This window comes from Pongo pygmaeus, chromosome 13 (assembly GCF_028885625.2).
Source record: "Pongo pygmaeus isolate AG05252 chromosome 13, NHGRI_mPonPyg2-v2.0_pri, whole genome shotgun sequence".
In the NCBI taxonomy this organism is placed as follows: domain Eukaryota; kingdom Metazoa; phylum Chordata; class Mammalia; order Primates; family Hominidae; genus Pongo; species Pongo pygmaeus.
Genome location: NC_072386.2, coordinates 59,794,508 through 59,819,860, shown reverse-complemented (window position 1 = coordinate 59,819,860; position 25,353 = coordinate 59,794,508). Strand labels below are relative to the sequence as shown.

The window sequence follows — 25,353 nt, the reverse complement described above, 5'->3', positions numbered from 1 at the left end:
ATTGTCTCAGCCTAAAATCTCCTTAAGCTGATAAGCAACTTCAGCAAAGTCTCAGGATACAAAATCAATGTACAAAAATCACAAGCATTCCTATACACCAATAACAGACAAACAGAGAGCCAAATCATGAGTGAACTCCCATTCACAATTGCTTCAAAGAGAATAAAATACCTAGGAATCCATCTTACAAGGGATGTGAAGGACCTCTTCAAGGAGAACTACAAACCACTGCTCAATGAAATAAAAGAGGACACAAACAAATGGAAGGACATTCCATGCTCATGGATAGGAAGAATCAATATCGTGAAAATGGCCATACTGCCCAAGGTAATTTATAGATTCAATGCCATCCCCATCAAGCTACCAATGACTTTCTTCACAGAATTGGAAAAAACTACTTTAAAGTTCATATGGAACCAAAAAAGAGCCCGCATCACCAAGTCAATCCTAAGCCAAAAGAACAAAGCTGGAGGCATCACGCTACCTGGCTTCAAACTATACTACAAGGCTACATTTACCAAAACAGCATGGTACTGGTACCAAAACAGAGATATAGATCAATGGAACAGAACAGAGCCCTCAGAAATAATACCACACATCTACAACCATCTGATCTTTGACAAACCTGACAAAAACAAGAAATGGGGAAAGGTTTCCCTGTTTAATAGTGCTGGGAAAACTGGCTAGCCATATGTAGAAAGCTGAAACTGGATCCCTTCCTTACACCTTATACAAAAATTAATTCAGGATGGATTAAAAACTTAAATGTTAGACCTAAAACCATAAAAACCCTAGAAGAAAACCTAGGCATTACCATTCAGGACATAGGCATGGACAAGGACTTCATGTCTAAAACACCAAAAGCAATGGCAACAAAAGCCAAAATTGACCAATGGGATCTAATTAAACTAAAGAGTTTCTGCACAGCAAAAAAAACTACCATCAGAGTGAACAGGCAACCTACAGAATGGGAGAACATTTTTAGAATCTTCCCATCTGACAAAGGGCTAATATCTAGAATCTACAAAGAACTTAAAACAAATTAACAAGGAAAAAGACAAACAACCCCATCAAAAAGTGGGTGAAGGATATGAACAGACACTTCTCAAAAGAAGACATTTATGCAGCCAACAGACACATGAATAAATGCTCATCATCACTGGCCATCAGAGAAATGCAAATCAAAACCACAATGAGATACCATCTCACACCAGTTAGAATGGAGATCATTAAAAAGTCAGGAAACAACAGGTGCTGGAGAGGATGTGGAGAAATAGGAACACTTTTACACTGCTGGTGGTTCTGTAAACTAGTTCAACCATTGTGGAAGACAGTGTGGCGATTCCTCAAGGATCTAGAACTAGAAATACCATTTGATCCAGCCATCCCATTACTGAGTATATACCCAAAAGATTATAAAGCATACTGCAATAAAGACACCTGCACACGTATGTTTATTGTGGCACTATTCACAATAGCAAAACCTTGGAACCAACCCAAATGTCCAACAATGATAGACTGGATTAAGAAAATGTGGCAGATACACACCATGGAATACTATGCAGCCATAAAAAAGGATGAGTTCATGTCCTTTGTAGGGACATGGATGAAGCTGGAAACCATCATTCTCAGCAAACTATCGCAAGGACAGAAAACCAAACACTGCATGTTCTCATAGGTGGGAATTGAACAATGAGAACACTTGGACACAGGGTGGGGAACATCACACACCGGGGCCTGTCATGGGGTGGGGAGAGGGAGGAAGGATAGCATTAGGAGTTATACCTAATGTAAATGACGAGTTAATGGGTGCAGCACACCAACATGGCACATGTATGCATATGTAACAAACCTGTACGTTGTGCACATGTACCCTAGAACTTAAAGTATAATCATAATAATAAAAGATATATACCAAAAAAAAAATGAAACGAAGTCTCCTATGTTGCTTGTTGTATAATTGTGCTGCTTTTGGAAGAGAGGAGTGACATCGAGGGGACTATAAATGCCCACTACTTTTCTTGAGTAATTTTGGTCTTTGTAAATATCCTTCAGGATATAGTTTATATTCTAAGCACACACAGTAGTCTTCCTGATCCTTAGTGTATGTGTTCCAAGACCCCTAGTGGAGCCTGAAACCACAGATAATACCAAGCCATGTATAGACTTTGTTCCTGTACACATATACCTGTGATAAATTTTGATATAAATTAGATGCTGTAAGAGATTAACAACAATAACTCACAATAAAATAGAACAATTATAACAGTACTCTGGTGCACAATTTAAAACTTATAAATTGGCCAGTTCTGGAATTTCCCATTTAATATTTTCAGACTGCCATTGACTGAGAGTAACTGAAACTATCAGCTGGAAAGTGAACCTGTGAATAAGGGAGGACTACTTTATGTCTGTTCCATAAAGCAATACCTATGTAGAGTAATCTAGACAAACATCTTACCTAAACATAAGTTTAACAAACTTAGCAATGAATCAGAGTATGCCCCTTTGATGCACAAACCAGTCATTCCTTTTGATGACAAATATTTTTTCTTCTTGACTTGCAAATGACACTTGCTTTCCCCAGAAAAGATCAGAACTTCACGGAGAGCCACTCTGCCTTGCGTGTGTTTGGAAAGCAGAGAAAAGCCCTGTTTGTTGACAAGTTTTACCACATTACAGCTTCAAGCACTGTCTGTCTCAGCAAAGAAAAGCTCTGGATGGGAGCCAGGAAGCCCCAGTATTGAAGCTTCAGACCAGCTCACATGTTCTTGCACATGAAGGATTCCAGTCTGTGGAAGGGATTATTAACTAGAGAAAATAAATTACATTCTCTCTGTGGGTCACTGTTTAACATTCAAGATGGGGGTTCCAGTGGATCTATTGGGAGATCAGGGTCCCATCTGTTCTTTGCACAGCAACTGTGATGTGTTGAGACACACAGACACACGCCACATCCATAATTCTGGACTGTGAAGCAGCTGTTCCTCCAGTCTCATGGCTCTTTTGCAGGGTAGGCAAGGAGCCTGAGTGGCCTGCATGGAGAGGCTGTGTGGGATGGACAGCTAGCTGCATTCGTTAGCTGGAAAAGAATTCTTAAAAATCAGGGAAAAAAGATACTAATATTTTGTGAAGAACAACTGTAGAAGGTGTCGCTCTAAAATTTCTCTTTACTATACTTTTAAGTGATTTTAAAAGGCTGTCATAAATGAGGAGTTATTGTATAATGGGTACAGAGTTTCAGTTTTGGGAAATGAAAAAAAAGCTCTGGAGATGGATGGTGGTGATGGTTACACAATGATGTGAATAGACTGAGTGCCACTGAATTAGACACTTAAAATGGTTAAAGTATGTTATGTGCATTTTACCACCAATTTTTTAAAAAGCTTGTCACAGAAGCCTTCTCTGTAGGAGTAGAATCTGGCAAGGTCAGAAACTCACATAATAAAAAACAAGCTATGGAACGATTGAAGGATATAGGAGACTTTAATAATCTGGAGCTAATTCCTCAGACAGTTACAGACTCACTGGATAGCATTCCTACATGTCTGAATATCAACTATGAAAATTCTTAAAGGACAGGGACTTGAAATAAACTGGAACTAACAAAGACAGAGTTGTGATATTCTTTTGTCTCATAGCAAACTTTTATAGATAAATTTCATTATTTAATATTTTATTGTGTTATTAATATTTCAATCACACAAGAAGTTCTTGTGTTCTTGGAAATGAAGAAGACTTCTACCTTTACTTAGTAGCATATTGGAAGATAATTTATTTGCCCAAAATATGGAAGATTTATTGGAATACAAAAGAAAGTGCTGGTGTTTCTTTCTCTGGAAATTGTTAAATGTTGCAGGGTTGCTTTTCTGGAATAGTAGGATCAGGGAGGGAGAACTGAATGACTTTTAATCTGTTCACTGGGGGAGTCAGTGGGATAGGAAATAGTTGAAGACATTTTCTCACTAACCTGGATAGTTACTCTTGGCTTATATATTCTAGTATCATTTGGCTACAAAATCCCTGTAAACTCCATGTCAACTAAAACTAATGTTTACAAAGAATTCTGACAGCATAGTATCATATAAATGTTAATAAAATTATAATGGCCAGAACCACCTTGGGAACTTTAAGACTTGTATTTATTGTCTCATAAATACTGTAGTCTCAAGTTCCACAACCCCTACTGGATGCCTGAAATTGTGGATAGTACCAAACTATATATATATATAGTTTGTATATATATAGTGTGTGTGTGTGTGTGTGTGTATATATATACACACACACACACTATGCTTTTTTTCTATACTATGTACTTATAATAAAGTTTAATTTACAAGTTAGGAACAGTAAGGGATAAAAACAATAATAAAATAGAACAATTATAACAATATATTGTAATAAGAGTTATGTGCATGTGGTCTTCTCTCTGTCTCCAAATATCTTACTGTACTGTACTCACCGTTCTTGTGCTGACATGAGATAATAAAATGCATTCGTGATGAGATAAAGTGGGACGAATGACCCAGGCATTGTAAAGTAGCGTTAGGCTACTATTGACTTTCTAAGGATACATCAGAAGGAACAGCATCTGATTTGGGTGATCCTGGATGAATAAGCCATGATGATGTGGATGGTTGGATGTCAGGAGAAGATGATGTCAATGTTTGGGGATCCTCAATAGTTGAAGGTTTTTGTTTTGTTTTGTTTTTGCCAAAAACTTTTGGAAGAGCATTGTAATAGAATGTTATTGTCTCTTTCTTTTTTTTTTTTTTAAGGTTTATTTATTACATTGCTTGTTTTTCTTTCTTTTTTTATTATTATTATACTTTTAGGGTACATGTGCACAATGTGCAGGTTAGTTACATATGTATACATGTGCCATACTGGTGTGCTGCACCCATTAACTCGTCATTTAGCATTAGGTATATCTCCTAATGCTATCCCTCCCCTCTCCCCCTACCCCACAACAGTCCCCAGAGTGTGATGTTCCCCTCCCTGTGTCCGTGTGTTCTCATTGTTCAATTCCCATCTATGAGTGAGAACATGCAGTGTTTGGTTTTTTGTCCTTGGGATAGTTTACTGAGAATGATGGTTTCCAATTTCATCCATGTCCCTACAAAGGACATGAACTCATCATTTTTTATGGCTGCATAGTATTCCATGGTGTATATATGCCACATTTTCTTAATCCAGTCTATCATTGTTGGACATTTGGGTTGGTTCCAAGTCTTTGCTATTGTGAATAATGCCACAATAAACATACGTGTGCATGTGTCTTTATAGCAGCATGATCCCTTAGAGTCCTTTGGGTATATACCCAGTAATGGGATGGCTGGGTCAAATGGTATCTCTAGTTCTAGATCCCTGAGGAATCACCACACTGACTTCCACAATGGTTGAACTAGTTTACAGTCCCACCAACAGTGTAAAAGTGTTCCTATTTCTCCACATCCTTTCCAGCACCTGTTGTTTCCTGACTTTAGTGATTGCCATTCTAACTGGTGTGAGATGGTATCTCACTGTGGTTTTGATTTGCATTTCTCTGATGGCCAGTGATGATGAGCATTTTTTCATGTGTCTTTTCGCTGCATAAATGTCTTCTTTTGAGGAGTGTCTGTTCATATCCTTTGCCCACTTTTTGATGGGGTTTGTTTTTTTCTTGTAAATTTGTTTGAGTTCATTGTAGATTCTGGATATTAGCCCTTTGTCAGATGAGTAGGTTGTGAAAATTTTCTCCCATTTTGTAGGTTGCCTGTTCACTGTGATGGTAGTTTCTTTTGCTGTGCAGAAGCTCTTTAGTTTAATTAGATCCCATTTGTCAATTTTGGCTTTTGTTGCTATTGCTTTTGGTGTTTTAGACATGAAGTCCTTGCCCATGCCTGTGTCCTGAATGGTAATGCCTAGGTTTTCTTCTAGGGTTTTTATGGTTTTTGGTCTAACTTTTAAGTCTTTAGTCCATCTTGAATTGATTTTTGTATAAGATATAAGGAAGGGATCCAGTTTCAGCTTTCTCCATATGGCTAGCCAGTTTTCCCAGCACCATTTATTAAATAGGGAGTCCTTTCCCCATTGCTTGTTTTTGTCAGGTTTGTCAAAGATCAGGCAGTTGTAGATATGCGGCGTTATTTCTAAGGGCTCTGTTCTGTTCCATTGATCTATATCTCTGTTTTGGTACCAGTACCATGCTGTTTTGGTAAATGTAGCCTTGTAGTATAGTTTGAAGTCAGGTAGCGTGATGCCTCCAGCTTTGTTCTTTTGGCTTAGGATTGACTTGGTGATGCGGGCTCTTTTTTGGTTCCATATGAACTTTAAAGTAGTTTTTTCCAATTCTGTGAAGAAAGTCCTTGGTAGCTTGATGGGGATGGCATTGAATCTATAAATTACCTTGGGCAGTATGGCCATTTTCACGATATTGATTCTTCCTACCCATGAGCATGGAATGTTCTTCCATTTGTTTGTATCCTCTTTTATTTCATTGAGCAGTGGTTTGTAGTTCTTCTTGAAGAGGTCCTTCACGTCCCTTGTAAGTTGGATTCCTAAGTATTTTATTCTCTTTGAAGCAATTGTGAATGGGAGTTCACTCATGATTTGGCTCTCTGTTTGTCTGTTATTGGTGTATAAGAATGCTTGTGATTTTTGTACATTGATTTTGTATCCTGAGACTTTGCTGAAGTTGCTTATCAGCTTAAGGAGATTTTGGGCTGAGACAATGGGGTTTTCTAAATATACAATCATGTCATCTGCAAACAGGGACAATTTGACTTCCTCTTTTCCTAATTGAATGCCCTTTATTTCCTTCTCCTGCCTAATTGCCCTGGCCAGAACTTCCAACACTATGTTGAATAGGAGTGGTGAGAGAGGGCATCCCTGTCTTGTGCCAGTTTTCAAAGGGAATGCTTCCAGTTTTTGCCCATTCAGTATGATATTGGCTGTGAGTTTGTCATAGATCGCTTTTATTATTTTGAGATATGTCCCATCAATATCTAATTTATTGAGAGTTTTTAGCATGAAGGGTTGTTGAATTTTGTCAAAGGCCTTTTCTGCATCTATTGAGATAATCATGTGGTTTTTGTCTTTGGTTCTGTTTATATGCTGGATTACATTTATTGATTTGCGTATATTGAAGCAGCCTTGCATCCCAGGGATGAAGCCCACTTGATCATGGTGGATAAGCTTTTTGATATGCTGCTGGATTCGGTTTGCAGTATTTTGAGGATTTTTGCATCAATGTTCATCAAGGATATTGGTCTAAAATTCTCTTTTTTGGTTGTGTCTCTGCCCGGCTTTGGTATCAGGATGATGCTGGCCTCATAAAATGAGTTAGGGAGGATTCCCTCTTTTTCTATTGATTGGAATAGTTTGAGAAGGAATGGTACCAGTTCCTCCTTGTACCTCTGGTAGAATTCGGCTGTCTCTTTCTTTTTAACTGATTAAAGTGTTGCCACAGATGTTGTAATCCTTTGATCATACCGGTGACTTTAATGCTGCTTTCCTTCCTAGGATCATATTCCATAATTTTGTCCTTTGATGTCTGTGCAATTTGAAACACTTTGGAAAATTTCAGTAATACCCACACAGCTGGTTTTGCTTCAGTTTCTTCATCTTTCTCTTCCTTTGTAGATAACATGTTCTTCCAATTCCTCATTTGGTAATACTTGAAAACCTTCAATATGTTCTTCCATTTCTTCATCAAGTATGTTGGCAAATCCTCCACCAACTTATCTTGCCATGTGAATGATTTTCCTAACTTCTTCATCAATCCCCAGAAAGCCTTTAAAATCATTCATAACTTTACTCCATAAGTTCTTCCAGCAGACATTTGCAGTTTCTGGTTTTAATTTGTCCATTGCAGCTTTGATGAATGTTATTGCATCTGTAATAGTGAATGATTTCCAGAACAGATTACATCCAGATTAGGGTCTACATCAATTGCTGATCAAATGTGATCAAATACAAGGCAGTGACAAACTCAGTGATGGTAAAAGGCTGAAGCAATGAGGTTGTATTCAGAGGCAAAAACACAACCTGAACATTTTCATTTTGTTTTTTATAGAAGACAGATTTAGGATGGCTAGGAGCATTGTCTCTTATTAACAGGACTTTAAATTCCAACTCTTTGTCTTCCAAGTAATTTTTTTTTTATTTCTGGGATAATACATTGGTGGAACCATTTCATAATCAAGATGACTGTCACCCATGCTTTCTGATTATGTTGCCAGAACATGGGCAGTTAATTTTTGTTTTTAAGAGTACTGGGTTCTTTGCTTTGTACACTATCCTGGCTTTATCATATGCCCTGAAGCATTGCCACGTGGTACCAGAGTTCATTTGTCGTTCCATGTTTTATGCCTTGGTGCCTCCTTTGCACTTTTATGAATGCAGGTTTTCCAGAAGACTTGAAGATTTGCTTTAGATGGTATCCTTTCTAATTATTTCTTCAACTCTGCTGGAAAGGTAGCAGAACCTTCTTCATCAGCAGATGCAACCTCTTCAGTATTTTTTATGTTTGTCAGTCCAAACCTATTTTTGAATCTATATAATCATCCCTTACTTGCAGTAAATGGCTTGGTTTCACTTGTTTCAGGGGATCCCTTGCTGAAGTCTTCATATAGTCTCAATGCTTTCTGTTGCAACATTTTGTCATCAATTGGAACATGTTTTCTTTTCATGTCTTCCACTCACAAATTTAATGCCTTTTTCATGTTCACTAAATACTTATCATGTACTGTGGCCATAACTTTTGCAGTTTGACGTGCAACAGCAAAACTAGCACAAATTTCTTTCTCCTTCTTCACAGTGTCACAGATAGAAGGTGATATGGTGTGGCTGTGTCCCCACCCAAATCTCACCTTGAATTGTAATAATCCCCATGTGTCAAAGGTGGGGCCAGGTGGAGAGAATTGAATCATGAGGGCGGTTCCCCCCATACTGTTATGGTGGTAGTGAATAAGTCTCATGAGATCTGCTCGTTTAATAAATGGGAGTTCCCATGCACAAGCTCTCTTGCCTTGCCGCCACGTTAAGAAATCCTTTTGTACTTCCTTCATCTTCTGCCATTATTACGAGGCTTCCCAGCCTTGTGGAACTGTGAGTCCATTAAACCTCCTTTCCTTTATAAATTATCCAGTCTCAAGTATGTCTTTATTAGCAGAGTGAGAACAGACTAATACAGAAGGTTTCATTGTTAATGTAGTCCTTAGCAAACTTAGCATACAATTGTTTTTTCTTTCCTTATCAAGTCGAGAACTTTCACCTTTTCACTTAAAGGAAGCACTTTATGGTTTCTCTTTGGCACATCTGAATTGCCAGAAACACTATGCTTGTGCTTTGGGCCACTAGGAAGTAAAATGAAGGTGACAAACACAAGCACTGTGGTACCAGAACATCTGATAATGGAGATGGCTATTAAGTGACTCATGGTCAGAGAGCATAGACGGCATGGATGATGCTAGTGAAATGGGTGATTTGCATGCTGGGTAGGATGGAGAAGGATGGGGCCGGACAGTGTGAGATTTCATAACACTACTCAGAACTGCACTCAATTTAAAATTTTTGAATTATTTATTTCTGGAATTTTCCATTTAATATTTTCAGACCACGGTTTTTTGCCCTCAGAGAGCAAGATCACAGATAAGAGGGGACTACTGTAAGTAGCATCTATGTCAGGAAACTTTCTGTTTCTGCCAGGATAGAGCTACTCAAGTAAATGGCGGCAGGAAATAGTTTGTCAAATCCTGCAGCATCCATCCCACTTTGATGCAAGTCACTATCCATCTGTTACACATACCTTTATTATGTTATTAAATAGGAGCCAGGTGGTGCAGCTGGATTTGGTTGGTTGGTTTGCTTTTTGGTCTTTACTGTTATTCTACTAGAATGACTTGTTCTACAAATGTTTCTCAAACTTTAGTCATACAAAAGTTTTTGTGGTATTTTTTTGCCTATCCATATTTGTACTATTATTCATCTAATGTTTTTCTTTAAATAGATTCCATTTTTAGTACGTTATTCAAACAGGAAACTTCGTATTAGCCTGAAAATAGACAGCTAGCTGTAAACCTGTGAAATAATGGTTTTAATGTACTGGTTATATATTTTTCTTCTATGTGAATATTACTAACAAATTAGAAAAATATTCATGTACTTACCACTTGAATTACCTGGTGGTAAATGTAATGTAATCTGGGTAATACTGGCCTAAGGTTCCGACAGAATTTCTGGTTTCTACTAACTCATTTTACTTGTACTCATATGTCATAATTTTCTATTTTATAAAAGTACAAATGACAAAACAAGGAGTCCAAGAAAATACTCCAGAGGTAAACATCATAATTTGTAAAAGATTCACTAATTGTAAAAATAATACCATTCAATTCAGTGGAGCTTACATATTATTCTTTTCACAAATACAATCTCAGTTAATCATCAGAGCCACACTATGAGATTAGCAGATGTGAGTCTGTTTATGCTACTATAGCAAAATACCTAAGATTAGGTAATTTATAGAGAACAGAAATTTATTTCTCACAGTTTTGGAGGCTGGTAAGTCCGAGATCAAGGTGCCAACAAGTTTGCTTGTCTAACAAGGGCTGCATCTTCCAGAGGGGAGGAACGCTATGTCTTCACATGGTGGATGGCATAAAGGCAAGAGAGTCGAATGCTGCATGAAACCTCTTTTACAAATACCTCAATCCCATTCACAAGGGAGGAGCCCTCATTGCCTAATCATCGCCTGTTGAGGGTCCTGTCTCTTAATTCTGTTACACTGGCCATTAAGTTTCAACACCCGAAATTTGGAGGAGACACATTCAAATCATAGCAGCAGGTCACTGATTGTTATCTTTATTTCACATATGAGGAAACTGAGGCTCAGCAAAGTCATGTAATTATTCCCCAGGTTATGCAGGCAGCAAATGGCAGAGGCAGCTCATTGTTTGGTCTTTCCACACCATTCTGTACTCTAGAATTTGGAAAGGTTTATTGCATCACCAGTTAGTAAGTCAGGAGCTATAGCTCCCTTGGAATTGCTACATATGATGATGTATTGATTCTGATAGACACAAAACAAACTGACATATTTATAGTGTGACTTTTCTGAGCTTCTCTTTTTATTTAATGGATTCATATTGACTGACCAGCTAATGTAGTTGTCTGTAAAACAGCTTTGTAGGTCTCTCCCCTTTCTTTTTCCTCCCTGTATGTGTTGTTTCAAGTATAGATGACAGGCTTTAAGAAAGGGAAGTGAAAAGGCAGAATTCAATCTACAAATACAGGTATATCTTCAGAAAGTCCTAGAGTGCACCGCATTCATTCAAAAAGAATCTTGTTACCACCAATACCAAACAGATACCCTGTGGTCATCAAGGAGAAAAATGCTGTGCTCCTAGCCAAGTCTTTGAGTTTATTACTTTACTAATGTATAGCATAGAAAGTTCAGCCATTTTGGTATCCCAGGATTACTTTATTGCCTATATATGAAAAGGAGACACAGAAAAGGTTGTTAGGACTAAATGCAATAAATGAGCAAGACAGGCTATAGGAGGTCTCCTTTTCAAATGTAATATGATCATTGCTTAAATTGTACATCTAATTACAGGCAAGCTTCTTGTTGCTTTCTCAGGATCCAAGCAGACAATAGTTAATACTCCCTTGAATGGGTTTTATTCAGTGTTTTAATGTTTTAAATGCGTATGCTGCCTTAGCTGATCTAGAAGATCTGATCTACCTCCAGATCTATGAACTTGAGTCAATTAAAATTTTCTTATTATTTTAGAATATATCCTCCATGGAAAAGAAATTTCAGTGACATCAGTGTAAGCAATACTACATTTATAATATAGATTACTTTCCAAAAAACCTTTAGGTGATTATCAAAGTGGTTTCTCTGATAACTGAACAAAAAAGACAAGTAAATTACTTTGTTCCTGTGATGGTTGACAAAGAGTCTTTGCTTGACTGCAGTCAGCCTCCTAAACCTTCTCCTAGGCCTATCTTTGTACTTACTTGTAAAATCCAGTGTTAGCAGGAACCCTAATAAGTTAGTTTAGCAAGAACGCCCCACCCTCAATATCTGATCACCCTCAATATAAGGATCCTCATCCTCCATCATCCTCCAGGTGATGTCCAATCACCATGCCTGTCCTCAGCAAGAATCCTGTTAGGTTGGTTCAGCCAGAACCTCCCTCACCCTTGATGTTACCTCTTAGTTATTTTTCATTCACTGACCTTCAACCAACTATTTGACTATAAATTCCCACTTGCCTGCACTTTATTCAAAGTTGAGCCCAATCTCTCTTCTCTACTGCAAAATCCTATTGCAGCGGTCCCTATAACTATCAAAATGGTACTGAATCAAGCCTGCCTTACTGTGCTTTAACAAGTATTATTACATAATTTTTTCTTTAACATAGTTGGATGTCACCAATATATATTACTCAAGATGAGGACTTACAAAGGGAAAAAGGTAGAAAATTCCATGGTCTCTTAGGCAGTTTAAAGCCAAAGGCAATATAAATATAAATTTTTGTTTTGTTTTGTTTTGGTTTGGTTTTTTTGTGTGTTTTTTTTTTCTTTTATTATTATTATTATTATTTTACTTTAGGTTTTATGGTACATGTGCGCAATGTGCAGGTAAGTTACATATGTATACATGTGCCATGCTGGTGCGCTGCACCCACCAACTCGTCATCTAGCATTAGGTATATCTCCCAATGCTATCCCTCCCACCTCCCCCGACCCCACAACAGTCCCCAGAGTGTGATGTTCCCCTTCCTGTGTCCATGTGTTCTCATTGTTCAATTCCCACCTATGAGTGAGAATATGCGGTGTTTGGTTTTTTGTTCTTGCGATAGTTTACTGAGAATGATGATTTCCAATTTCATCCATGTCCCTACAAAGGACGTGAACTCATCATTTTTTATGGCTGCATAGTATTCCATGGTGTATATGTGTCACATTTTCTTAATCCAGTCTATCATTGTTGGACATTTGGGTTGGTTCCAAGTCTTTGCTATTGTGAATAATGCTGCAATAAACATACGTGTGCATGTGTCTTTATAGCAGCATGATTTATAGTCCTTTGGGTATATACCCAGTAATGGGATGGCTGGGTCGAATGGAATTTCTAGTTCTAGATCCCTGAGGAATCGCCACACTGACTTCCACAAGGGTTGAACTAGTTTACAGTCCCACCAACAGTGTAAAAGTGTTCCTATTTCTCCACATCCTCTCCAGCACCTGTTGTTTCCTGACTTTTTAATGATTGCCATTCTAACTGGTGTGAGATGGTATCTATTGTGGTTTTGATTTGCATTTCTCTGATGGCCAGTGATGGTGAGCATTTTTTCGTGTGTTTTTTGGCTGCATAAATGTCTTCTTTTGAGAAGTGTCTGTTCATGTCCTTCGCCCACTTTTTGATGGGGTTGTTTGTTTTTTTCTTGTAAATTTGTTGGAGTTCATTGTAGATTCTGGATATTAGCCCTTTGTCAGATGAGTAGGTTGTGAAAATTTTCTCCCATTTTGTAGGTTGCCTGTTCACTCTGATGGTAGTTTCTTTTGCTGTGCAGGAGCTCTTGAGTTTAATTAGATCCCATTTGTCAATTTTGGCTTTTGTTGCCATTGCTTTTGGTGTTTTAGACATGAAGTCCTTGCCCATGCCTATGTCCTGAATGGTAATGCCTAGGTTTTCTTCTAGGGTTTTTATGGTTTTAGGTCTAACATTTAAGTCTTTAATCCATCTTGAATTGATTTTTGTATAAGGTGTAAGGAAGGGATCCAGTTTCAGCTTTCTACATATGGCTAGCCAGTTTTCCCAGCACCATTTATTAAATAGGGAATCCTTTCCCCATTTCTTGTTTTTGTCAGGTTTGTCAAAGATCAGATACTTGTAGATATGTGGCATTATTTCTGACGGCTCTGTTCTGTTCCATTGATCTATATCTCTGTTTTGGTACCAGTACCATGCTGTTTTGGTTACTGTAGCCTTGTAGTATAGTTTGAAGTCAGGTAGTGTGATGCCTCCAGCTTTGTTCTTTTGGCTTAGGATTGACTTGGCGATGCGGGCTCTTTTTTGGTTCCATATGAACTTTAAAGTAGTTTTTTCCAATTCTGTGAAGAAAGTCATTGGTAGCTTGATGGGGATGGCATTGAATCTGTAAATTACCTTGGGAAGGATGGCCATTTTCATGATATTGATTCTTCCTACCCATGAGCATGGAATGTTCTTCCATTTGTTTGTATCCTCTTTTATTTCCTTGAGCAGTGGTTTGTAGTTCTCCTTGAAGAGGTCTTTCACATCCCTTGTAAGTTGGATTCCTAGGTATTTTATTCTCTTTGAAGCAATTGTGAATGGGAGTTCACTCATGATTTGGCTCTCTGTTTGTCTGTTATTGATGTATAAGAATGCTTGTGATTTTTGCACATTGATTTTGTATCCTGAGACTTTGCTGAAGTTGCTTATCAGCTTAAGGAGATTTTGGGCTGAGACAATGGGGTTTTCTAGATATACTATCATGTCATCTGCAAACAGGGACAATTTGACTTCCTCTTTTCCTAATTGAATACCCTTGATTTCCTTCTCCTGCCTAATTGCCCTGGCCAGAACTTCCAACACTATGTTGAATAGAAGTGGTGAGAGAGGGCATCCCTGTCTTGTGCCAGTTTTCAAAGGGAATGCTTCCAGTTTTTGCCCATTCAGTATGATATTGGCTGTGGGTTTGTCATAAATAGCTCTTATTATTTTGAGATACGTCCCATCAATTCCTAATTTATTGAGAGTTTTTAGCATGAAGGGTTGTTGAATTTTGTCAAAGGCCTTTTCTGCATCTATTGAGATAATCATGTGGTTTTTGTCTTTGGTTCTGTTTATATGCTGGATTACATTTATTGATTTGCGTATATTGAACCAGCCTTGCATCCCAGGGATGAAGCCCACTTGATCATGGTGGATAAGCTTTTTGATGTGCTGCTGGATTCTGTTTGCCAGTATTTTATTGAGGATTTTTGCATCAATGTTCATCAAGGATATTGGTCTAAAATTTTCTTTTTTTGTTGTGTCTCTGCCAGGCTTTGGTATCAGGATGATGCTGGCCTCATAAAATGAGTTAGGGAGGATTCCCTCTTCTTCTATTGATTGGAATAGTTTCAGAAGGAATGGTACCAGCTCCTCCTTGTACCTCTGGTAGAATTCGGCTGTGAATCCATCTGGACCTGGACTTTTTTTGGTTGGTAAGCTATTGATTATTGCCACAATTTCAGCTCCTGTTATTGGTCTATTCAGAGATTCAACTTCTTCCTGGTTTAGTCTTGGGAGGGTGTATGTGTTGAGGAATTTATCCATTTCTTCTAGATTTTCTAGTTTATTTGCATAGAGGTGTTTGTAATATTCTCTGATGGTAGTTTGTATTTCTGTGGGATCGGTGGTGATATCCCCTTTATCATTTTTTATTGCATCTATTTGATTCTTCTCTCTTTTTTTCTTTATTAATCTTGCTAGCGGTCTATCAATTTTGTTGATCCTTTCAAAAAACCAGCTCCTGGATTCATTTATTTTTTGAAGGGTTTTTTGTGTCTCTATTTCCTTCAGTTCTGCTCTGATTTTAGTTATTTCTTGCCTTCTGCTAGCTTTTGAATGTGTTTGCTCTTGCTTTTCTAGTTCTTTTAATTGTGATGTTAGGGTGTCAATTTTGGATCTTTCCTGCTTTCTCTTGTGGGCATTTAGTGCTATAAATTTCCCTCTACACACTGCTTTGAATGCATCCCAGAGATTCTGGTATGTTGTGTCTTTGTTCTCGTTGGTTTCAAAGAACATCTTTATTTCTGCCTTCATTTCGTTATGTACCCAGTAGTCATTCAGGAGCAGGTTGTTCAGTTTCCACGTAGTTGAGCGGTTTTGAGTGAGATTCTTAATCCTGAGTTCTAGCTTGATTGCACTGTGATCTGAGAGACAGTTTGTTACAATTTCTGTTCTTTTACATTTATTGAGGAGAGCTTTACTTCCAAGTATATGGTCAATTTTGGAATAGGTGTGGTGTGGTGCTGAAAAAAATGTATATTCTATTGATTTGGGGTGGAGAGTTCTGTAGATGTCTATTAGGTCCGCTTGGTGCAGAGCTGAGTTCAATTCCTGGGTATCCTTGTTGACTTTCTGTCTCGTTGATCTGTCTAATGTTGATAGTGGGGTGTTAAAGTCTCCCATTATTAATGTGTGGGAGTCTAAGTCTCTTTGTAGGTCACTCAGGACTTGCTTTATGAATCTGGGTGCTCCTGTATTGGGTGCATATATATTTAGGATAGTTAGCTCTTCTTGTTGAATTAATCCCTTTACCATTATGTAATGGCCTTCTTTGTCTCTTTTGATCTTTGTTGGTTTAAAGTCTGTTTTATCAGAGACTAGGATTGCAACCCCTGCCTTTTTTTGTTTTCCATTTGCTTGGTAGATCTTCCTCCATCCTTTTATTTTGAGCCTATGTGTGTCTCTGCACGTGAGATGGGTTTCCTGAATACAGCACACTGATGGGTCTTGAGTCTTTATCCAGTTTGCCAGTCTGTGTCTTTTAATTGGAGCATTTAGTCCATTTACATTTAAAGTTAATATTGTTATGTGTGAATTTGATCCTGTCATTATGATGTTAGCTGGATATTTTGCTCGTTAGTTGATGCAGTCTCTTCCTAGTCTCGATGGTCTTTACATTTCGGTATGATTTTGCAGTGGCTGGTACCGGTTGTGCCTTTCCATGTTTAGCACTTCCTTCAGGAGCTCTTTTAGGGCAGGCCTGGTGGTGACAAAATCTCTCAGCATTTGCTTGTCTGTAAAGTATTTTATTTCTCCTTCACTTATGAAGCTTAGTTTGGCTGGATATGAAATTCTGGGTTGAAAATTCTTTTCTTTAAGAATGTTGAATATTGGCCCCCACTCTCTTCTGGCTTGTAGGGTTTCTGCCGAGAGATCCGCTGTTAGTCTGATGGGCTTCCCTTTGATGGTAACCCGACCTTTCTCTCTGGCTGCCCTTAACATTTTTTCCTTCATTTCAACTTTGGTGAATCTGACAATTATGTGTCTTGGAGTTGCTCTTCTCGAGGAGTATCTTTGTGGCGTTCTCTGTATTTCCTGAATCTGAATGTTGGCCTGCCTTGCTAGATTGGGGAAGTTCTCCTGGATAATATCCTGCAGAGTGTTTTCCAACTTGTTTCCATTCTCCCCGTCACTTTCAGGTACACCAATCAGACGTAGATTTGGTCTTTTCACATAGTCCCACATTTCTTGGAGGCTTTGCTTGTTTCTTTTTATTCTTTTTTCTCTAAACTTCCCTTCTCGCTTCATTTCATTCATTTCATCTTCCAGGGCTGATACCCTTTCTTCCATTTGATCGCATCGGCTCCTGAGGCTTCTGCATTCTTCACGTAGTTCTCGAGCCTTCGTTTTCAGCTCCATCAGCTCCTTTAAGCACTTCTCTGTATTGGTTATTCTAGTTATACATTCTTCTAAATTTTTTTCAAAGTTTTCAACTTCTTTGCCTTTGGTTTGAATATCCTCCCGTAGCTCGGAGTAATTTGATCGTCTGAAGCCTTCTTCTCTCAGCTCGTCAAAGTCATTCTCCGTCCAGCTTTGTTCCGTTGCTGGTGAGGAACTGCGTTCCTTTGGAGGAGGAGAGGTACTCTGGTTTTTAGAGTTTCCAGTTTTTCTGCTCTGTTTTTTCCCCATCTTTGTGGTTTTATCTACTTTTGGTCTTTGATGATGGTGATGTACAGATGGGTTTTTGGTGTGGATGTCCTTTCTGTTAGTTTTCCTTCTAACAGACAGAACCCTCAGCTGCAGGTCTGTTGGAGTACCTGGCCGGCCGTGTGAGGTGTCAGTCTGCCCCTGCTGGGGGGGTGCCTCCCAGTTAGGCTGCTCGGGGGTCAGGGGTCAGGGACCCACTTGAGGAGGCAGTCAGCCCGTTCTCAGATCTCCAGCTGCGTGCTGGGAGAACCACTGCTCTCCTCACAGCTGTCAGACAGGGACATTTAAGTCTGCAGAGGTTACTGCTGTCTTTTTGTTTGTCTGTGCCCTGCCCCCAGAGGTGGAGCCTACGGAGGCAGGCAGGCCTCCTTGAGCTGTGGTGGGCTCCACCCAGTTCAAGCTTCCAGGCTGCTTTGTTTACCTAAGCGAGCCTGGGCAATGGCGGGCGCCCCTCCCCCAGCCTCACTGCCGACTTGCTGTTTGATCTCAGACTGCTGTGCTAGCAATCAGCGAGACTCCGTGGGCGTAGGACCCTCTGAGCCAGGTGCGGGCTATACTCTCCTGGGGCACCGTTTCCTAAGCCCGTCGGAAAAGCACAGTATTCGGGTGGGAGTGGCCCGATTTTCCAGGTGCCGTCTGTCACCCCTGGAAGGGGAACTCCCTGACCCCTTGCGCTTCCCGAGTGAGGCAATGCCTCGCCCCTGCTTCGGCTGGCGCACGGTGCGCTCACCCACTGACCTGCGCCCACTGTCTGGCACTCCCTAGTGAGATGAACACGGTACCTCAGATGGAAATGCAGAAATCACCCGTCTTCTGCGTCGCTCGCGCTGGGAGCTGTAGACCGGAGCTGTTCCTATTCGGCCATCTTGGCTCCTCCCCCCAAATATAAATTTTTATACTCTTCCCCTCCTACCCCTTGTCAAAGAGCAGCATACCGTGGAATAAGGTAATCTTAGATACAGCAAGGCCTTGGGCAGAACAGTCAGAACATATCAACAGAAGAATATGTTGTAAGAGGCCAGAGACACAAATATATCATTCAGAGCACTATGACTGGTTGGCTTGCAGTGCAGAAGAAAGAGAGTATATTTTGAGTATAATAATCATGTTCTTAAATAAATAATGCTGAAAAATAAAATACCAAAGACATCCCCTCTATGTTAAGTAACTTGTAGCAGAGCTATACTCTGCTGAGAAAAATTAGAAAAAAAGACAATTTTTTTTAAAGAAAACACCTGTTTTGAAGTTATCAGAGAGATTTCCAAACAGCAAGGACATGAGGGATCAAGATCTAAAAAAAAATGGAAGGTCAGTGAAATGAGCTCAGTATTCTTCAAGATGCTTTCCACCTTGGGGGACTTGCCTGTTCCGTTTAGATGCTATTCAGAGAACAACTGCCAAGTGGCAGAGAAACCAACAGATCTCACTGGGCTGGGAAGGCAATAACTGAATTTCAGGGCTACCAAAGCAGAAAAAACATTCAGGGACAAGTTTTCTGAGAAAAGGGAGGTATGAAAAAGTGATCCCATCACTTGGCAATCTTCTGAGGAAGGCATTTGTGAAATTCTTAAATTACGGAGAGCGAGAGGACGAGAAGCCAAATGCAAAACAAAGTGGGATTTTCAGCAATCTCATCAGCTGAAGAGACAAAAATTGAAGTTTAGTACATACTAAGGAGGAGAGTCCCTAGTTAAATCCAAGAGTATATTTTTGGAGGGTATATCCTAGGTTTAGGGTAGAAGCAGAAGTAGGCTAGCAAAATAGAACTACAACACTACCTCAAGTTAGCTTAGTTCTGATTGGACTGAGGGGACTTGCTCTATTCTAGTTGTCTACTGGAGAACAGGTTGAATTCTCTCTAGAGGGAAATACCATCACCCCAGGATTCTATAATTTTTCACTGACAAGTCCATTATTCGGTCAAATTCACTAGATATTACCAAGAAACAGGACCAGAGGGGATGGGAGTGGGGGTAACAGATGATAGAAACAGAACCACAAGTGGCCCACATATGGAGTTATCACACAAGTACTGTAAATAATTATGACTAATAATTCAATAATATGAGCATTTAATTATATGTTTAAGAAAATAGATAAGACAGAATTTCACCAACAAACTCAAATCTATTCAAAAGCAAAAAAATCAGGGGGAGGAATATGGAACCTTTGAAATGGTGGAGTATGGACTTCTGAAAATCTCCTCCATAAAAGCAATGAGAACACTTGCAAAAAAACTGTCACAATCAACTTTTTCAGAATTCTAGAAATTAATCAAAGGCTTTTCACAATCCAAGAGTGCTTTTCCCAAGCACTCTTTGCTTGACTGAACTTCAGTCAGGCTCCTAAACCTGACTAAACCTCCTAAAAATGACTGAATTTTGCTAAGAACAGTGACCTTTTTTCTTGCCCTAATTCCATCTCTATCTCTTGTACTCTACAAAAGATGTGAAAGCCAAGAGCTTTATAACTATCTGTTTTAAAAAGCAGTAGCTTAGCAGCCACTGGAAGATACAGAACAGATTTGGAGTTCCCTAAAAGCCCCATCTCTAGAGAACTGGCATTATTTAACCTGTTTAGCACCTTCTGAAAAGCTTCATTCTCAGGGCTTGCCTTTATTTAACCTGACTGAAGTAAATCTTATTCTATATGAACTGTATCCACATGGCATTTATCAAAAACAATCAGTTAATTGTTTAACATTGCAGCTGCCTGAGGTGGCATTGACAGTTGAAGCTAACAAAAGGCTGACCAAAAATAAAAGAAAAAAATTGGGGAATGAGATATCTGTAGGGAGCGTTACAAAGCTCTAACATATTTCTGGAAATCTGAAAGGCCATGTAAATATAAAGAGCTGTACACATCCCCAGAAAAAAAAAAAAAAACTGAGAAAGTCCTAATCTATCACCTCTGGCTGACCTTTAGGCTCTTCATGAGCAAGAAATGGAGGCTAAGGCAAAGTTGTAAACTTCCCGCTAGAGCACTGAAGACATGCCCCAACACAAACACAGAACCTGCTGTGTTCTGGGGGATCTATTGGTTTTAGGCATTTAAGGAAAATCTCTGTTCAATAATTAGTTGACTGTTAAGCTAACAGAGCAGAGCCATACACAACAAAGAATATAGACTCTACAGAATTAGTCTAGGAAAGTCACTAAGCAAACATACAGCAACAATGACAACAAAAACAAAAACAACAAACAGCAATAACAAAAAAACTATGGGGAGAAGAAGAATCTGTAAAACTGTATTATTCAAAATGTCCAGTTTTCAGCAAAAATTATGAGACACAAAGAAATAGGAAACTATTGCCCATACACAGGATAAAAAGCAGTCAATAGAAGTTATCCCTGAGGAAGTCAAGACATTGGACTTACTATACAAAGACTTTAAGTCAACTATTACAAATATGTTTAAAGAATTAATGAAAGCCATTTCTAAATAAAGTATGAGAATGATGACTCAATGCATACAGAGTATCATTAATAATACTACAAATTATAAGTAAGAACCATGTAGGATTACGGATTTGAAAAGTATAATGAAATAAAATATTCATGAGAGGGGCTCAGCAGCAGATTGGAACTAGCAGAAGAAAGAATCACTAAACTTGAAGGCAGGTCAATGAGATTATCCAATCTGAAGAACATAAAGAAAAAAAAGATAAAAGAAAAAATAAACAGAGACTCAGAGACCCGTGAGACACCATCAAGTGTACCAACATATGCATAGTGGAAGTCCCACAAGGAAGACAGAGAGAAAGGGGAAGAAAGAACATTTGAAAAATTAATAGCCAAAACCTTTTCAAACCTGATTTTTAAAAATATAAGTCTATACATTCAAGAAAGTCAAAGAACTTCAACTAGGAAAATTCAAGGAGTCACTACTAGAAAAATTATATTTAACTGTTACAAGCCAAAGACAATGAGCAAATCTTTTTAATTAATAAAATTTTTTCTTTGCTAATCAGCTGACTTTAGGGTGAGAATCTTGAAAGCAAGAGAAAAGTGACTCATTATATACAAGAGAACCTCAATAAGATTAACAGCTAACTCCTTATCAGAAACTATAAAGGCCAGAAGATAGTAAGATGACATATATAAAAGAGTTCAAAGAAAACTAAGAATTCTATATGCAGGAAATCTACCCTTCAAAAACAAAAGGGAACTTATGACACTCTCAAATAAATAAAACTAAATTCATCACTAGCTACTAAAGGAAGTCCTTCAGGTTAAAAGCAAAGTGTACTAGATAGTAACTCAAATTTGTATGAAGAAATAAAAAGTACCAATAAAGATAACTCTGTAGGTAAATATAAAGAACAGAATAAGTATATTTTTATTTCTCTTATCTTCTGATTTAAAAGACAACCAACTACATAAAGCAACAATTACAAAACTGTGTCAATGGGCTTATAACACAAAAAGGTGCCATATTCATGATAGAATAATGGAAGGAAGAAATGAAGCATAGTTTTTGTATGCTATGAAATTAAGTTAATATGAACTAGATTAAGTTATTGAGGGCTGGGAGTGGTGGCTTATGCCTGAATCCCAGCACTTTGGGAGGCCGAGGTGAGAGGATGGCTTGAGCCCAGGAGTTTGAGACTAGCCTGGACAGCATGTGAGACCCCACTTCTTTCTAAAAAGAAATCAATTGTTTTGATCACCTTTCAGCGTTTTGGCTAAGATCAAGTGTAGTATCTGTTCTTAAAAGTTTAATATCTGATATGTCCTCTATCTGAGGATACTATATTAAATGGGTTTTTGGAGCAGGGAGATGGGATAGGAGCTTACTCTGTCCACTTCAGGCATCAACCTGGTATTGCAGTACCTCCAGGAATGGTGCACCACCTTTGGGGAATAGTAACATTTTTAAAAATTACTTGTAAAAATATTTTTTAAAGATGTTAATTGAAATCCCTAGGACAACCACTAAGAAAATAACTTAGAAATATATAGTAAAATAAAACGAGAATTAAAATGGTATATTAGAAAATATTTAACATGAAAAACAGTAATAGAATAAAGGAACAAAAAGAAGATGTAATACATACAGAAAACAAATGCCAAAATGCAAACATAAATTCTACCTTATTAATAATTATGTTAATTGTAAATTGTAATTGTTAACACTCTGATCAAATGGTAGAGATTGCTAGAATGAATTGAAAAAATGATCCAACTATATGTTGTCTCCAAGAGACACACTTTAGATTCAAATATACAAATAAGTTGAAACTGAAAGATTGGAAAATGATATACCATTCATGCAGTTCCCAAAAAAGAACTGGAGTGGCTACAATAATATCAGACAAAATGGACATGAGATGCCACCTCCCACTTGGGATGACTATAATAAAAAAGAGAAAGTGAGAAATGTTGACAAGGATATGGAGAAACTGAAACCCTAATACACTGCTAGTGGGAATGTAAAATGGTACAGCCACTTTGAAAAAGTCTGGTAATTATTAAATAGTTAAGTATAGAGTTACCATACAATCCAACAGTTCCACTCCCTGGTTTATACCTTAAAGAAAATGAAAACATATGTCTACAGAAAAACTTGTTCACAAATAAAATAGCATCATTATTATAATAGCCAAAAAATGAAAGCAATCCAAATGTTCATCAATTGATAAATGTATAAACCTTGAAAACCTTGTCTTAGTGAAAGAAGCCAGATATAGAAGACCACATATTGTATGATCTGATTTATATGAAAGGTCTAGATGGGCAAATCTATATAGACAGAAAGTAGATTAGTAGTTGTCTGGGGGTGGGGTAAAGAGGGAAGAGATAGGGAAAAGGAATGGGAGTGACTGTTAATGGGTATGGAGTTTCTTTTGAGGTGATAAAAAATATTCTAGAATTAGATAGTGGTAAGCATTACATGGCTTCATGAGTATATTTAAAACCAATGAATTATATACTTTAAAAAATGAATTATTTGGAATGCAAATTCCATCTCAAAACTATTTAAAAATGAACAAATGGAAATTCTAGAATTGAAAAATAGAATTACAGAAATTAAAAATCAGTTAATGGGTTTAATAACATACTGAACATCGCTAAGATTCAAAAAAATTTTTTTAATTGGCCAATAGAAAATATCCAAACAAAAGAACTGAGAACAAAAAGAAAGAAAATATTTGTAAGAGAGCATGAAGGATATATAATACATAGTAAGAACTTTTAATGTACATATAATTGGAGTCTCAGAAAGATAGGAGAGACAGTTAGGCAGGGGCAATATTTGACAAGATAAAGATCAAGAAATTTTGAAAACTAGTGAAAGATCTAGCTCAAAGATTAAAGAAATTTAATGAAACCCAAGCAGAATAACTACAAAGAAGACTACACACATGCATGTTGATATAGTTTGGATATTTGTCCTCTGAAATCTCATGTTGAAATGTGATCCCCAATGTTGGAGGTGTGACCTAGTGGGAGATGTTTGGGTCATGGAAGTGGATCCCTCATGAATGGCTTGGTACCATCCCCTTCATGATTAGTGAGTTTTTGCTCTATTAGTTCATGTAAGAACTGGTTGTTTAAAGAGCCTAGCACCTCCTCCCTGCCTCCCTCTTGCTCTGTCTCACCATGTTGACATGCCTGCTCTGCGTTTGCCTTCCGCTACGAGTAAAATCTTCCTGAGACTTCACCAGAAGCTGAGTTCATGTTGGTGCTATGCTGTTAGAGCCTGCAGAACCATGAGCCAAATAAAACACTTTTCTTTATAAATTACCCCATCTCAGATATTCCTTTATAACAATGCAAAGTGGACAAATACATATCATACTAAAATGCTGAAAATCAAACATGAGGAGAAAATATTAAATGCACCCAGAGGAAAATAGTACTTTCAAAAAAAAAACAAAAAACAATTTTAGGACTGACATCTGACTTCTCAATAGATATGATGGAAGCCAGAATTCAGTTGAATTACATCTTTAAATAAATGGCTGTAAAGGAAATAATTGTTCACCTAGAATTCTATTCCCAGAAAAACTATCCTTCAAATGTAAAGGAAAAAGACATTCCCAGACAAAAACTGAAAGAAATCAGCATCAGACATGCACCAAAAATAAAATGAAACAAAACAAAAATAAAAAGCTAGATACAGAAGAAAATTATTCTAGCGAAAGAAAAACACTTCCCGCAAAAGAAAATAATTAAAGAGATAAACATGGAAATGTAGAAAGGAATGAAGATGAATGGGGAAATATGTGAATAAATATAGAATACTTTTTAGGATTTAAAAAATATATAAATAAAATATAAAGCAAATACTAGGCTAGTTATGAAAATAATACAACTATCGTAATGTTAGTTGTGAGCTAAAGAAAAAAAAAACGCAACTTGTAAAGGAATATAAACAATAAGAACTCAACAAAAAGCGTATATTGAAATCTGGCAAGATGGCCAAATAGGAACAGCTCTGGTCTGCAGCTCCTAGCAAGACCTATGCAGAAGGCGAGTGATTTTTGCATTTCCAACTGAGTGGTGCCTGGAACCCCAGCAGGACAGAACCGTTCACTTTCCTGGAAAGGGAGCTGAAGCCAGGGAGCCAAGTGGTCTCACTCAGTGGGTCCCACTCCCATGGAACCCAGCAAGCTAAGAAACGTTGGC

At 38.0% G+C, this 25,353-nt stretch overlaps 1 protein-coding gene and 1 non-coding gene across 4 annotated transcripts in view; one reads left to right on the top strand and one right to left on the bottom strand.

Moving 5' to 3' along the window:
* Positions 1–25,353, bottom strand: part of MAMDC2 (MAM domain containing 2) — a 182,192-nt gene that overhangs the window by 20,158 nt on the left and 136,681 nt on the right. The window lies entirely within an intron of this gene.
* On the top strand, positions 22,387–22,577 carry LOC129044813 (U2 spliceosomal RNA). Its single transcript, XR_008504803.1, has one exon. It is a non-coding gene; the product is annotated as a U2 spliceosomal RNA (small nuclear RNA).